Source organism: Protopterus annectens, chromosome 2.part2 (genome assembly GCF_019279795.1).
Source record: "Protopterus annectens isolate FY-2018-M chromosome 2.part2, PAN1.0, whole genome shotgun sequence".
Taxonomy (NCBI): domain Eukaryota; kingdom Metazoa; phylum Chordata; order Ceratodontiformes; family Protopteridae; genus Protopterus; species Protopterus annectens.
In genome coordinates, this window is record NC_056730.1 from 1,086,435,820 (window position 1) to 1,086,451,366 (window position 15,547).

A 15,547-nucleotide genomic window follows, 5' to 3' on the forward strand; every position below is an offset into this window, starting at 1 on the left:
ACAGTAAGCGGTGCTAACGTACTGTTAAATGTATAGGTGCTTAAACCACTTACCAATGCACAAATCTGCTTAGCATTTATACTGCAGCAATGCTGTAACCTGCTAAGCATGGCTCAACCCTGGTAATCAGTGATCACATTCCAGTCTGATAAAATAGCAGGGAAATGACATCTTTAATTAGTGTATTTAATTCCATGTACATAACATGTGTCTATGTGCTGTCATTACAGTAGCAAGGGGTGTGAGTCTACTGTCTGGGACACCTGAGTATATATGGCTTGTACAACACTCATTTCCATTTGAATGTGTTTCATACATGGGTAGTATCCCAGGTTATATGCAGACACACTGACATGTAGTGTATCATTATGTTAATACTGTTGACAGTGCTTTCCCAAGTAAGAGTAGATCACAGATTGTAGTACTGGAACCAAACACCCGTGCATGCAAATATGGACTCTGAGTCCTGACTATCGTGCTCTTGGTGTGTGAGCTGTGTGTCATTAAGTATTTGCTATTGGATATCCATCTGACATGTGGATATTAAGTGTAGACTACTTTGTGTATACGACATGTCATTGAGGGCTGCTGTCATGTAGTAATGGCATACCTATCAGTGTCAGACGTCTATCTGTCAAAACATTCATCCTAATGCATAGCCATTTGGCTAGCTGATGTCTGTCTGTCCTCTGTACAGATGTGTAGATGTTAGGTATCCATCTTGGCTGCTTACAGGGAATCTATGCTTGACTGGCACTGACATGTCTGTCCAGCTGTGTTATGAATGCCACAGCTAGGAATCCCCAGGCTGTATGCACCACATGTCATGGATACCTCCACTACACTACTACAGTCAACAGAACATGCTTGTGTACAGGTCACCAAGACAGACACTAACCATGTTATGTAATACATGTTGCATAAATGTCAATTGGAGCACCTCACTGGCCCTGTGCAAGAGGCAACCAGATGATTGGATGTTGCATTTAACTCTCACCCTGAGGATTACTTACATGGCATCAGTTGATAGATGTCCTGCTGACAAATGGCAGGTGGCATGATAGCACTGTACCCACATCCCCTACTCTTCTCATCTTTCCATGGACAATATCCTGGTACACACATAGGAACACCTGCACCTATGGACTCCAGTACTGACAAATGTGTCAGTGTGCATTACTGAGAATAGCAGTGTCTGTGTGTTTGTAAACATGTAGCTGATAATACCATGAGGGTCTTCACACAAACTACACCCCCATTGCCATAGTTAGATATGGCTGCTGGTGTAATGGATATTACATGTACCTTGTTACACTTTCCCCCCTATGGGCTACCTGGAGCTTGCAGTACCAGCACAACACTGTTGTACAAATGGGTAGATAGGCATGGGTTACCCTCTGAGTCTTGGCAACTGTGTGTATGTGTACAATTGTGTATATTTGTAGGATACAGCATTCTAAGGCACATTCTCCTAATACAATACACCTTGCCATACAGTATAAGGGATAGTGATGTTGCTGACCACAGGAGAGCCATGACAAAGCATCACCCTACTATCCCTCTGGCATGTGCAATAGATGCATATCCCTGTAGTAGCACTCTTGAGATAGACAAGGGTTTGTATTGCAGTCCTGGTCAATGTGTGATTGTGGGTATGTCAGAGTATTATCATGGGTTTCAGTGAGTACAATATCCAATGTGGGATGTGGGTGCTGAGTATACTGTCTTTACACCATGGTACCCCAGTACACGTCCCAAGGTCCACTGTATGGGGACCACTGTCACCATCAACCATACAGGTAACTGATTACACTATCTAGCCCAATGATGCATGTGCGGTGTGCAACTTATCTGTAACAGAATGGACACACTGACAAGGTAGGTAGCACTGATAAAACCATGTCTCTCAGATGTGTGCATGACTATTATGTGTTTGTCAATGTGTATATGACAATATGTCACACCATGTATTGTTAATAAACAACCAGTAAATCCCCCATTACCATACTGTACAAGGCCTGGTGATGTTCTTCACTTAACAAGTAACCTGGGACACACCTCATCCTAAAAGCTGTGTGGTGTGTGCAATTAAGGTCACACACATTAGTAGCAATAAGTACCTAAGTAGGGTTTCTACTCTTAGTGTTGCCAAGTAAGAGTGTGTGTGTGTGTGTGTGTGTGTGTGTATGTGAAGGGATCTACTTCAGTTTGCAGAAACTACATGTCCCAGGAGGTCATCTGTCTGAGAACTGACTGGCAAATGCTAACATTTCACAGGTATCATCTTGTGGAAATTCATTCCATCAAAACCAGTAGTAGATGTGTAAATGCCCTCTTCCCACTGTATAGCTGTACAGCGATACTGGGGTTGGTATATATAGCTGGGTGTGGATTTTGTGGACACAGCCACCATCATTACAGTTATTGTTGTGTGTATCCCCCTGCTTAGTCAGCTGTAATACTGTACAGTTTATGTTAACAGGTTAAGTAGTTGGCAGTTCTACACCACCACACACCCTCCAAAGGGTTGGGCTGTGCCACCCACACCAGCACACCTATGTTTACCAAGTTGAGGATTGCAGTGCATTGGGGAAAGGGACATATACCTTGCCAGTACCATCGTCAGTTACATTGAACTAACAGACTGTTTATTTCCCAATGTGATGTTGTGCCTATTCTGTCTTGGTGGAATTACATAGGCTAAAATGGGTTTCCTGCAAAAATACATCCATCCATGTATACAGTATTCTCTGTGTATTGCATAAACACCAAAGCCTCTGTGTATGTGTGTTATACACAAACATGTGGTGTGTACCACCCAGTATACTTACCATTGTCCACTGTAGAAGGGCTGCTGACCATACCTGCCAACCTCTTAATGCATAAACTCTTTACAAGACTTGACAAAATGGGGGTACAAATAGGGACATATTTTAAATATTGCTCTTATAAACTTAGAAATTTGCTAGAGTAACATGATTTGTTTTAATATACATTTTCTGAAGGACCTGAAGTCTGAAACTCAAATGTATGTCATTATTTAGTTATTGCAATCCTGAGATCATCCAAGTGATTTGCCAGGAACAGGCCAAAAATATGAGCTGAAAATCTGGACATTCTGCAGAAATCTGTACAGTTGAGAGGTATGCTGATGACATCAACCACCATGCACTCACCTGTATACACCCCTCAGTCCTATCAGGCATGTGGCACATGCAGTAACTGTTATACAGACCTGTGACTTGTGTTCAGCTGTACCCAGGATACGGCAATGTCCAGGTGTCACCACAATGCCATACCCCTTGTAGGAAACAACAGCAGACCAACATCCTGCTGACACATAGACACCTACAACACCAAACAGAATACATTATGGAGACTGCAATCACTCAGTATTAATAACAGCTATAATGCATCATGACTGGACAGCTACATATCCTGGCATGTAAGCATTAAACTTTAGTGCTGAAATCATGTTATACAGCATTACATTAGTACACCATAGTACAGTCACCCTGTGCTTCAGAACCATATTAGCCTGTCCTTGCATTGATGTTATGGATGGCAGGGATGTGGCACAGGTATCATCATATGCAAAGGGTGTGTTGTGGGTTTGCCAGAGACCTAGGCTGAGCCGTTTGTTTGACATCATGTGTGTGTGTTAGGGGGTTTCATTATTAATTGGGCTGTGCAGATGTGGTGTGTGTAGGTATGGGGTTGCCCTAGCTGTGTTGGTGATGTGTGTGTGTGTGTGTGTGTGTGTGTGTGTGTGCATGCATGCATATAGTTCTGCCATGTGGCTGCCCTACACAGGGGTTTGTTGGACAGCTGCAGATCATACCTGGCAGGGTGTGCAGTTCACCGTCTCTAGCCACAGACACAAGAACTGTGCCTACCAGGTGTTCCATGGGCACTACCGGGTACAAGCCAAGATATGGTACTCTCCCCTGATGATGACATAAGTCCGCTGGATCTGGGTACCTCTTGGGACTGGGCAGGGCCACGTGCACATGGCCTGTTATGTTGTGGCGTTGACAGTGCCCCCCCCTGCAGTGCTGGTGCTGGCACTGCCACTACGGGAGCGGCTCTGACTTGTTGCATGTCCACATCGACCTCCACCTGTTGGTGTTGCTGACCTACATCCAAGTGGCAGTTTCACTACTTCCAGTATATGTTCAAGCACAGACATTGCACGGTTGAGGATTCCCACCATCTCATCCAACCGTCTATCCAGGACCTCTGCAAAATAACGGTGGGCTCCTGCAAGATCATGGATGTTGTTAATAACAGCAGAATGATTAGCCCTCTGGAGCCTAAGACCCTGTCTGGTATAATGTTCCATACATGCCTGCGCCTCCATGATGGCCTGAAACATGTGTCTGTTGACACTAGCTGTGGCACTTCTGCCAGGGGCATGATGACCAACAGCCCTCCTATAAGCACCCCTGTACATCTGCCTGTGTGGTACCTTGCCGGGCATCCTGCTATAGCTGCTGTGTCCAGACACACATGCCATAGTCACCATACTGTCCTGTCCCATGCCACCACCCACCAACTGTCTCTCATCTATGGCCACTGGTGATGGGGTAGGTATAGGCAATGTGACTGTGTGAAGACATGGGGTGGATAACAGTGGGAAGTCAAACGATGGCATAGATTCAGCCCCTGACAACCCTGCCTGTGCCTCACCACACCTATCATCATTGTCAGAGTCTATATGGACACTAACATTGGTTTGCCTGCAGGAGGGACCCTGACCCACCTCGCCACCTGTGAGGGGAAAACAAGAAATGCACTTTAAGACCTGTACGTCATTGCTTAACTGTACACACACACACACACACACACACACACACACACACACACACACACACACACACACACACACACACACACACACACTTACAGGTGAGGTTGCACAAAGATATTACACACAGACCTCTCATTACCCATCTGTCAACATGCAAGACATATGGCATCAACAGCATGCACTGCAGCTATAGTCAATCCCTGTTACCAACATTATACATCTCTGTGATGCATGAGTTGTGTTAGTATGTGATGCCTCTTATCCTGCAGTCCGATATCATGAGATGCCACTGCACTGCAACCATGTACACAGTATTGCTGTGCACCTGTTCAGCACCCTGGCATGTACTGTGCACCATACCTCACAGGTGTACATGCCATTGCTGAATGTGTATATGTGTGTCAGTTATGTTTGCTCTGCTGCTCACAGCCCCTATGTCTTCTTTTGACACATACCTGGGATGATATGTGTACAGATGTCAATAGTGAATGCCTGAAGTCTGATTTGCAGATCTCATCATCAGCAGTGGATGTTTGAGCAATAAAATACAATTACACTGACAACCTTCAAACCTTACTGTGGCTATGAGGTGTGTACACACCCTTATTGACATGGCACCCTCTTCCATGATATGCCATGGGGCCACAATACTGCATTTGTTAGTATTACACAAACCTGATATGTGACATATGACCTGTGCAATCAAATGCAGTATCAAACAAACGTGTCAGTTGTGCAGATGCTGATTGAGATGCATACAATATGTGGGTGCATAAGTGTGCACACCCTTAACATGATGATTTGTTGCATCAACTGTTAATTGTACTATAGGAGTCACTATTTCTGGAGGGGTAGAATAGCATGGCCCATCTGCACTTTCCAGTATTTGGTCACTCTGCCCTACAAATGTCCCCCAACTCTGCAAGATTGCAAGGTCAACTCATGTGCACAGCCCTTGGAGGTCATACAGTGCCTTCACTATTGCTGTGGAGTCAGGGTTATGGCTGCCACAATTCATGATCTCAACTGTGTGCAGATACAGTCATTCTTAGTGAGCTTTGAATGTCTACTTCAGTTCACTGCTGTGTTTCAGGATGACACCTCTCCCCATCCTCAGCCTTTTTGCAGATGCTTGACAATTATGAGCCACACATGAGTGTCATTTTGCATGGTCCCAAATTCAGACCACCATGTGTACCAGCCTAGTCCCTGCTAATGAATGACAAACATACAAGTGTATACTGGCACCAGCAAGGTACAGATGGGGATGGTAGACCTAAGGTAGAGTGAAGTGTTGCTTGTGCAACCCATGTGTCTTAATTGATACTGTCTGTAGATTTCTAACTTGGTCTTGGTACACCATTACACACTGCAACACATGCGTTTGGGGTACTTTTGATGTTATGCATATGCTACCTGTAGAAAGCCCTGCCTGACATTTCCTGTGGAACAACTATCCCATCTGATTATCCTAACCCATAGGCCACCGTTATGCAGAGTCCAGGCAATTGTTGACACAGGTACTGCACAGCCAGTACTTGCTAGGCATACCTACAACTCCTTCAGTGTTGTGGCATGTTTCTAGGCAGCCTCCATGACCAGTTTGCAACATGTGTCATCATTTGTCTTGGATGGGCATCTGTTTATTTTCTACATTAATGTTGTTCCATACTTCCTCATCACATACGTTTACACTGTTTGCCATGGTATATGCAGTGGTGAGGTAAGGCTACATGTCCCACTCCTGCGTGCTACTTGTTGGGTATGGGATCCATTCCATGGCTTATAAGATGTGTGCAAGCCACTGCTGCCTCTGTTGCATTTGAGTGGGCAAATGTGATGGACATACGTCTTGGACAGCAGACCATTTCTTGGTGTGACATTGAGGACATGTACTTGATGGAAGGTGCATACTCATGAAGAGTGAATGCTGTCAGTACCTCAAAAGCTGCTTCCCCAATATGTTATTTGGAGTGTGTGCACAGATATGCTTCCAGTGTATGTATTCCCCATATTTGCTGTCCTAACATAGGATTCCATATTACACATTCATTGGTCATGTTAGGACCACATTACAGGTTGTAAGGATTGTGGAATGTGGTATTGTGATATGCCATTGTGTAGATCTGTAACAGTTGCCATTGTAGTCATGGTATATACACTGTTGTAGCACTGTATAAGGGTGATGTTTCAGACATGTTTTTACTGTAGGCCATTTTTCCCACCATTATGTTCATCTCTCTGCACACATCTTGCAATGACAGGTTGTTAGTTATACTGCAGGACTCTTACATACCCTTCAGATATGCCACCATGGTGACCATTGTGATGCAGTGCAGTTAACAGCAACAATAAATGAACATGTACAGCATGCATTATGGGTAGGTGTGTTAAATGTGTGCATGGCAAATACCATGGCCATAATATGGCCGGTGTATTGGCAAACCTGAACAAACAACACCATACTCACCAGCTACAGGCTGTTGCCCCAGAGGTATACCAGAGGGGCCTACATAGTTGTGTGAGAGATGTGATGTCACTTGCCACACTTGTGGCATTGGTACAGGGTGGGAGCAATATTTCAGTACATCAACAGTACAAACCCAGAATACTACAGATTATGCACATCTGTTCATTACTACAATGCAGCAACAGACTATATATATTTTATCTCACATATGCATGATTAAACTCTACAGATGCTGAAGGATAAGCAACAGGGGTTTACTGATGTGCCCTGTGGTCTTCCCTGCATGCTCCTCATCCATTGTGTGGGTAGCACCCACCTCCATAATGCTATCAGCTGGGTCTTTGATTTGCTGGTGAGCAGATGCCCCGAGGCTGTTGAGGAGCTCCTTAGCATGTGTCACAGGGAGCTGGATGGCATGGCCCCCCTGTGGCTAGCTGGTCCCTCCTAACTGCAGCAGCATGCTGATGGGCATGGTGGATGAGGTCAGTGCAATGATGTCGGACCTGCTTATAACTGCAGTTATGTAGGCCAACATTGTTTACCCTGTGGACGAGCTCATTCCACAGAGCGGTCCTCTCCTGCAGATCATGGGTTGTATGGCCAAAGATGGTGTGGTGGTGCTGCACCAGGTAGTTGAGTATCACATCATTTTCCTGGTGGGAATAAACAGGCAGTCGCTTTCTAGATATGGCGCCCAATAGACATAAAGAGGAAAAAAGGTCTGAGGACCTCATACTGCAAGGATATAGTAGTTGTTAATTGACATCTCTGTCCCCCCCCCCCACCATATCTGCAACAATAATCTGAACACACAACTCAACGGGAATGTTTACAGCAAACCTACTGTTGGGACATATATCGTATTGCACGACAAATAGTGCAATGTGTTTCTAGTCATGTTCCATGTTGAAACACTATTATTGGTGGCCTGTTGCTAACAATGTAACCTGCATGCCATTGTAAGGGCCACTAAGATTCCAAATATGCATGTGTTCTGTTTGCTATGTGACTGCTCCAAATCTGGTGTTTTGTGTGCATGGTGATATCTATGCATGCTATTAGACATAATCCTGGATTGTGTGAACTATTACTACCCACATATGTCCTATAATTGTGACACAATAGCATGTTTGGGAAGCCTGTTCCCAGCAGAACCACCTCTCTCACCTTATCTGGCCAGGTTATCAGGCCACAGTGCATCTGGGACCCATCCCAGGACCTCACCATCTGCTGGTCCTGCACTACCTTCAGATGGAACCACCTCAGGGAATGGTGTTTGTTACCCACCCGGGAGCAGACACAGACAGGATCCTGTCACCTGAAGTCAGGTCCTGCATAGGGAGCTTCACAGAGACTTGGGGGATGTGCTACACCATTTTGAGGCCCTTGGTACACAATTACAGGGTCCGCATGCTCCTCCTGCTCAGTCCCCAGCTCAGGCACCTTCAGGGCCGTGAAGGTGCAGTTGTGACTGCCCATGGGTGGTGACCTAGGTCCCACTGTTTCCATTTGGGGACTCATGGGCTTCCACTTTACAAACACCACTCCCCATCCAAGGTGTTTACCCACCACATGTGTCATATACCGCCCCTGTATGCTGTCTTGTCTGTCTTCCAACCTAACCTACCTCCCCAAATATGTGTGTACAGATATGTGTGATGGTTTCTCAAACATATCATGCAGCACAGTCATTCAACAGTAGGGGAAATGTATTTATATATATATATATATATATATATATATATATATATATATATATATATATATAGGTTCATAGGTTCATAGGTTCATACTAGGCTATCTGCCCAAGGGCATTTATAAGCCTAGCCCATAGTTATGTGGCTTTCGCCACCCCTTTAGTTTGAATAAAACTATGCCTATTATTTTGCTGTGCCTCTGTCAAGCAGCGACACTGAAGTAATCCCTGGGGTATATCTGCGATCTCCCATCCATTGGTCAAGATTCCTCTTGAACAAGGCCAGCGAGGTGCTCTGCCTCACATGTACCGGGATTTTGTTCCACAGCATAGGGAGTCTCTGGGTGATGAATCTGTCCCTCCAGCACGTTCTATTAATAACTGTGTCAAGGTTTAAGTCTCCCGCCCTTGTGGTGCTGAGGGATCTAGATTTTTTGAGGTGAAGCATATTCATCAAATCTGGGTTTGACATGGCCTTATATGTCAGGCACAGGTCACCTCTGAGCAAGCGGTATGAGACTGAATAGAGCTGGAGTTCTTTCAGTCGGGCAGCATAAGACATATTTTTGAGACCCTTTATCCTTTTGGTGAGGAACTTTTGGAGCCTTTCCAGCTGCTGCAGGTGTCGGGTCAGATACATTCCAAATGGGGCATTGTACTCAATCATAGGTCTAATGAGTGATGAGTACAGGGGGACGATGACCTCCCTTGATCTAGATGTGAATCCCTTCATGATCAGGTGGGCAATGTAGAAGGTTTTCCTAACTACTTTAGCAACATGAGTGTCAAACGAAAGGCTACTGTCAACCTGGGTCCCCAGATCCCTGATGACTTCTTCTGTGCTCAGTGGATTGCCACCTATATGGTAGCTAGGGGTAACCTTGTTTTTCCGAAGGGTATGACTATGCATTTCTTGGCGTTTAACTTTAGGCCATGGCTCTGGCACCAGTTATCCATCTCTGTGAGGCCCTTCTGAAGGATATCTGTGTCAGATGTGTTTTCGACTATGGCGCCCAGTTTGCAGTCATCTGCAAACTTTGTCAGCCATAACCCTCCTGTGTTTGCTTGTACTTCAGAAAAGTAGATGCCGAACAAGAGTGGACCCAGGACAGAGCCCTGTGGGACACCACTTGTGACAGGCTTTGAGTCTGACATGGCTCCAGCAACTCTGACCCTGTGGGTTCTGTCACTTAGCCAGTTTGCAACCCATCTTGTGATGTATGGGTTTACATTCAAGCTGATGAGTTTTCGATGATACCTGAGTGGGGTATTGTGTCAAGGCCTTTGCTAGGTCGAGGTAGGCTGTATGGACTGCCTTTCCTCATCAATGGCCTTGGTGACTGTCTCGAAAAGTCAACCAAGTTTAAAAGGCATGATCTGCCTTTGACAAAGCCAAACTGGGTTGGATCCAAAGTCTGCAAGTTCCCTATGTCTTTATTTATGAGTTCCATTATGATCCTCTCCATGGCTTTGCAGATAAGGCTTGTCAAGCTAATGGGATGGTAATTTCCAGGGTCGGTGGAGGCACCGCCCTTGTGAAGTGGGACCACAGTCGCCATGCGCCACTCCTTGGGTGCGTATCCTGAGGTGAGGCTAAGATTAAACAGCTGTCCTAACTGCGGGTTTAATTCCTCATTGAGTTCGTGGAGCACACAGCCGGGGACACCATCCGTCCCATGGATGCTGTGTTTTTGCCTTGGAGATAGCAGTTCTCACCTGGGCGTTGGAGATGTTTGGCGGGCTACAATCCTCTGGTATAGACATCTCTCCTTTTGGGGGGGGAGAAGTTTGCACTGAACCTGTCAGCCAGTATGTTGGCAATGTGTGTAGGTTCAGTAATCTTCACATCATTTTGAACTAATTCTGAGCATATCTGGGAGTTTCCTCCTAGGTTTCTAACATAGCTAAAGAAGGCCTTATGATTGTCTTTTGAGTCCTTGGTGATTTTTCTCTCAAAATTTGCCTTGGATGATTTTATGAGAGCTCTTAGTTTTTTACTTATAATGATCAAAGGTGTCTTACCTTTCAAGGATTTTGCTCTATCTTGTAGTAGCTTCCTCCTTTTGTTGTAGAGCTTGTTTATGGCTGGGGTCCACCAGACTGACGCTTGCCTTTGGTACAAAGAGTCTTAGTTTTGTTTGGGATTGCCTGATCCATGCAGTCCTGTAGGTGCTGGTAGAAGGCATTTGTAAGTGATTCAGCGGTTTGAGTAATGTTTACCACTGGCTCAGGGTCCTTAAAGGAGACCACACTAGTTTTTAGAAGTGTGAAGTCGGCTTTTGAGAAGTTTTTCACTGTGGTCTTTTATTTCAGGTGGGGCGGGATGAGGACCTCCAGCGAGATTAGTTTATGATCTGATCTCACCAGTGAGGGGTATACTTCCGGTGTTGAACATTGTGATCCCATGTTCGTGATGATGAGATCAAGTATGTTTTCTCCTCTTGTGGGGATGGTGACTAGTTGTTCCATGGCATTTGAGTTTATGAACTCCAGGAACCTTTGGGCTAGAGTGTTTGGGCTTGAGTAGTGTTCCCAGTTTATATTAGGGTAGTTGAAGTCACCTAGTATGATGGTGTTTGGAGATACATTTATCCCCTCCAATGTTTTCAGGAAGGCTATGTGAGGTTCCTGAGTTTGAGAGGGTGGCCTGTAACATGCTACAAATTGCAGAGCAGTCTTGCCTATGGTTACTTGCACCTGGATGATCTCCGATGCATCATGCGTTGCCAACAACCTTGAGGTGTGGGTGTCCTTTATGAATATGGACACCCCCCCTCCTTTCTTGGTGTTGTCCGGATTTTGGGGCCGGAACGCATGATATGAGGTGAATCCTGATAGTGCTGGGGTGCTCTCAGGAGCCTTGAACCAGGTTTCTGTCACAGCACAGACATTGATGTTCTCCATACTGAGAAGGGCCTCGAGTGCATGCATCTTGAGATTGAAACTTCTGGCATTGAGCAGCATTACCCTTAGTTTTTTTCCTTTTTTGTGTTCTAGGGTGGTAGGTTTAGAATTTGAGCCTTGCCTAAATAGGCACTATGGGGTGGCAAGAGCCTTTGCCAATATCCGGAAGCCTAGGGGTGACAGGTGCAAGCCGTCCCTTGCGAAGCAGCGTGGCTTGTCCAGCATGTCATCCCAGGCAGACAGACATTGGATCCCCTTTGAATGACACCAGAATTTAAGCCAATTATTAAAGCCGATCATCTTATCACTGTATTGTGGCATCATTCTAGGTGAAGGTAGGATACTGCTCAAGGTCAGGGTCATACCTGCCTGGGCTACATAATCAGAGAGCTCCTCAATGTCTCTTTTCATGTAGTCCAAGGAGGTACGTCTCAGGTCGTTGACACCAGCGTGGACAATGACTGAGTCATACTTGTACCTGCTGTTGAGAGACCTGAGTGCTTGCGTTATGTGGTGGATTCTAGCCCGACAGGCAGCTTACTGTGACCTTCTCCTTACTCAGTATGGTGAGCGGGACGCCAGTGTGTCTGACTATGGAGTCACCTATGACAAGTATGTTTGGTGTTGTATTTGGCCTTAAGGGCAGTGACTGCTTTGCACACTGATTTTGTTGTTTATGTGTTGTTTGTGTGGTGTATTGAGTTTGCAGTTGCTTGGGTGTCTGCTTTGGAGGCCTCTGCTGTTTAGGTAAATTTTTACTCAGAGCCTCCGAGTATGTCTTAGTGTGTTTATGTGTTTGATTCAGTGGTGTGGTTGAGTTATGTGAGACTGGTATTGTGGTGTATGTAGTTGCCTTCTTCTCCTGCCTGGTCTTGCCAGTCCTGAGTTGAGAGAGCTCAGCCTCCAGTCTGGCTAAATAGCTGCATCTCTCACAAGTGTTAGTGTTACGTGGGAGGAGGAGAGGGTTGTCCGTGTACATGAGGCAATTGTAACATTGTCTCAGAATTCCCAGATTCACCAACTGGGCAGGAGAGGATGCCAGCATCTGACCCTTCGACATGCTAGAAAGAATTATGAGTTGGTATGAGACAGAAAAAGTAGTGGGCTTAGCAAGGAAGTGGGCACTCCTGGGGGTTTTGCTAGTGAGAGATTTGTATAATATAGGAGTGCTTGACCTGCAAAGAGAATGCTTATAAGACAAGGGATATGCTTATAAGACAAGTGCTGAGCTTTTTGAGAAGGAAAAGCTATTTGGAACAAGTGCTGCACTTTTTAGTGAATTTGTAAACTGTTTAGGTTCCTAACAGAGCAGTTCTAAGGGAAAAATTGAAGAACAGACTTTCTGGAGCCAGAAAGAGTTTAACCTTGTTTAACCGGCGCTGCCCGATGCTGCTCTAGTGGCAACTCCGTGCTAAATCACTCTAAAGCACGTTAAAGCGTGCTTGATATCAGGGGCTGGAAAGAAGCAGGAATAGACCCAAAACGGACAATAAAACTACAGTTTCAAGTCAGTAACCACCTCTACGGGGGGCAGGGAAGCTGCTCAATGTTATTCACTGCCACTGATCAACAGAGAGACCCTCCTTCAGCCCAAGCAAAAATGGCCTCACAGAAACTTTCAAACAGTTCAGGAACAGCAAGCCTGTAACTGAACTGTTTTAACTCTCAGAAAAGTGGGAAAAAAGCAAGATTTTTTTTTTATTTTTTACAGAGATAGCAGAGGTTCACAAGTAATATCAAGTTATAACAGTGCAGTAAATGACCCCACACAAGAGTGCTAGGTCAAGGACAGAAAATATGCAAGTTTTAAGAAAAAACGATTTAAAATTAAGTGCAAACAGGAAATTCAGCAAACAGCTTTTAGTTGTGCTCTAAATACAGCTACTAATACAGAAATCAAGTTTAACAAGCCAGAAAATGCTCAAGCTAGGCAGCTATGCAGAAAAACATAGCAAATAAACAGAGAAAAAATACTTAAAATCTCAAAAGTGGCTCCCTTCTTCTCTCAGCATTTTTTCCTCTTGGAGGGTGCTTCACCAACAGCCAACAAGCCTGAAAAGATGTCCAAACCACGAGGCAACTAGGTTTTAAGAGAGGAAGATGAAGGAGTTTTGGAAATGACCCCTAGTGGCCAATAAAACTACAGTTTCAAGTCAGTAACCACCTCTACGGGAAGCTGCTCAATGTTATTCACTGCCACTGATCAACAGAGACCCTCCTTCAGCCCAAGCAAAAATGGCCTCACAGAAACTTTCAAACAGTTCAGGAACAGCAAGCCTGTAACTGAACTTTTTTAACTCTCAGAAAAGTGGGAAAAAAGCAAGATTTTTTTTTTGTTTTTTACAGAGATAGCAGAGGTTCACAAGTAATATCAAGTTATAACAGTGCAATAAATGACCCCACACAAGAGTGCTAGGTCAAGGACAGAAAATATGCAAGTTTTAAGAAAAAAAAACTATTTAAAATTAAGTGCAAACAGGAAATTCAGCAAACAGCTTTTAGTTGTGCTCTAAATACAGTTACTAATACAGAAATCAAGTTTTACAAGCCAGAAAATGCTCAAGCTAGGCAGCTATGCAGCAAAACTTAGCAAATAAACAGAGAAAAAATACTTAAAATCTCAAAAGTGGTTCCCTTCTTCTCTCAGCGTTTTTTCCTCTTGGAGGGTGCTTCACCAACAGCCAACAAGCCTGAAAAGACACCCAAACCACGAGGCAACTAGGTTTTAAGAGAGGAAGATGAAGGAGTTTTGGAAATGACCCCTAGTGGCCAATAAAACTACAGTTTCAAGTCAGTAACCACCTCTATGGGGGGCAGGGAAGCTGCTCAATGTTATTCACTGCCACTGATCAACAGAGAGACCCTCCTTCAGCCCAAGCAAAAATGGCCTCACAGAAACTTTGTATATTTATATACACACCCACACAAATGGAGTACAATCAGACATCAGGTCCACACTCTGTAACTCTCCTTCCTCACAGCTGCACTGTTCTGCCTTGTTACAAAACAGAAGGGTGTCACATGTGGACACATCCTAACATTAGGGGTATATATATATATATATATATATATATATATATATATATATATATATATATATATATATGTATAGGGACATATTGCAGGTAAGCCTATTACAAACCTATGACATTTGTGCATGATACATTTCATGTTAATATGACTGTCCTGCAGGTGGTGGGGTCTGAAACTCATGTGTCTATCATAACTTCATTACATCCACCTCCAGGTATTTGCTACACTAATATACATGTCTTGAGGTATGGAACACAGACTATGATGGCTTGCAGCTTGTCATTCAGTGCTGATCTGCACAGTTCACAGGTATGGCCCACTGCCCACAGGGCCAGTTGCTATGGCCATAGCAGTTGTTCAGCAGGACATCATTACAACAAGTGTTGATGGAACATATAAATCATTCCACATCATCTATCCCATTATTACAAACCAAGTACTACATTCAATTATATGTATTATGATTATGTTTCACATACATGTTGTAGTATTGTCCTCTCTTCTAGGTACACTTTATGTGTCCCTTGTTTTATATACTTTTGTTTTGGTTTGTAGTTTTAATTTTCTTTCTCTCTCTCACCACTACAGGGATTGAGCTGCTTTGAATAGGTTGCAGCATGGATTTTGAAGGTGA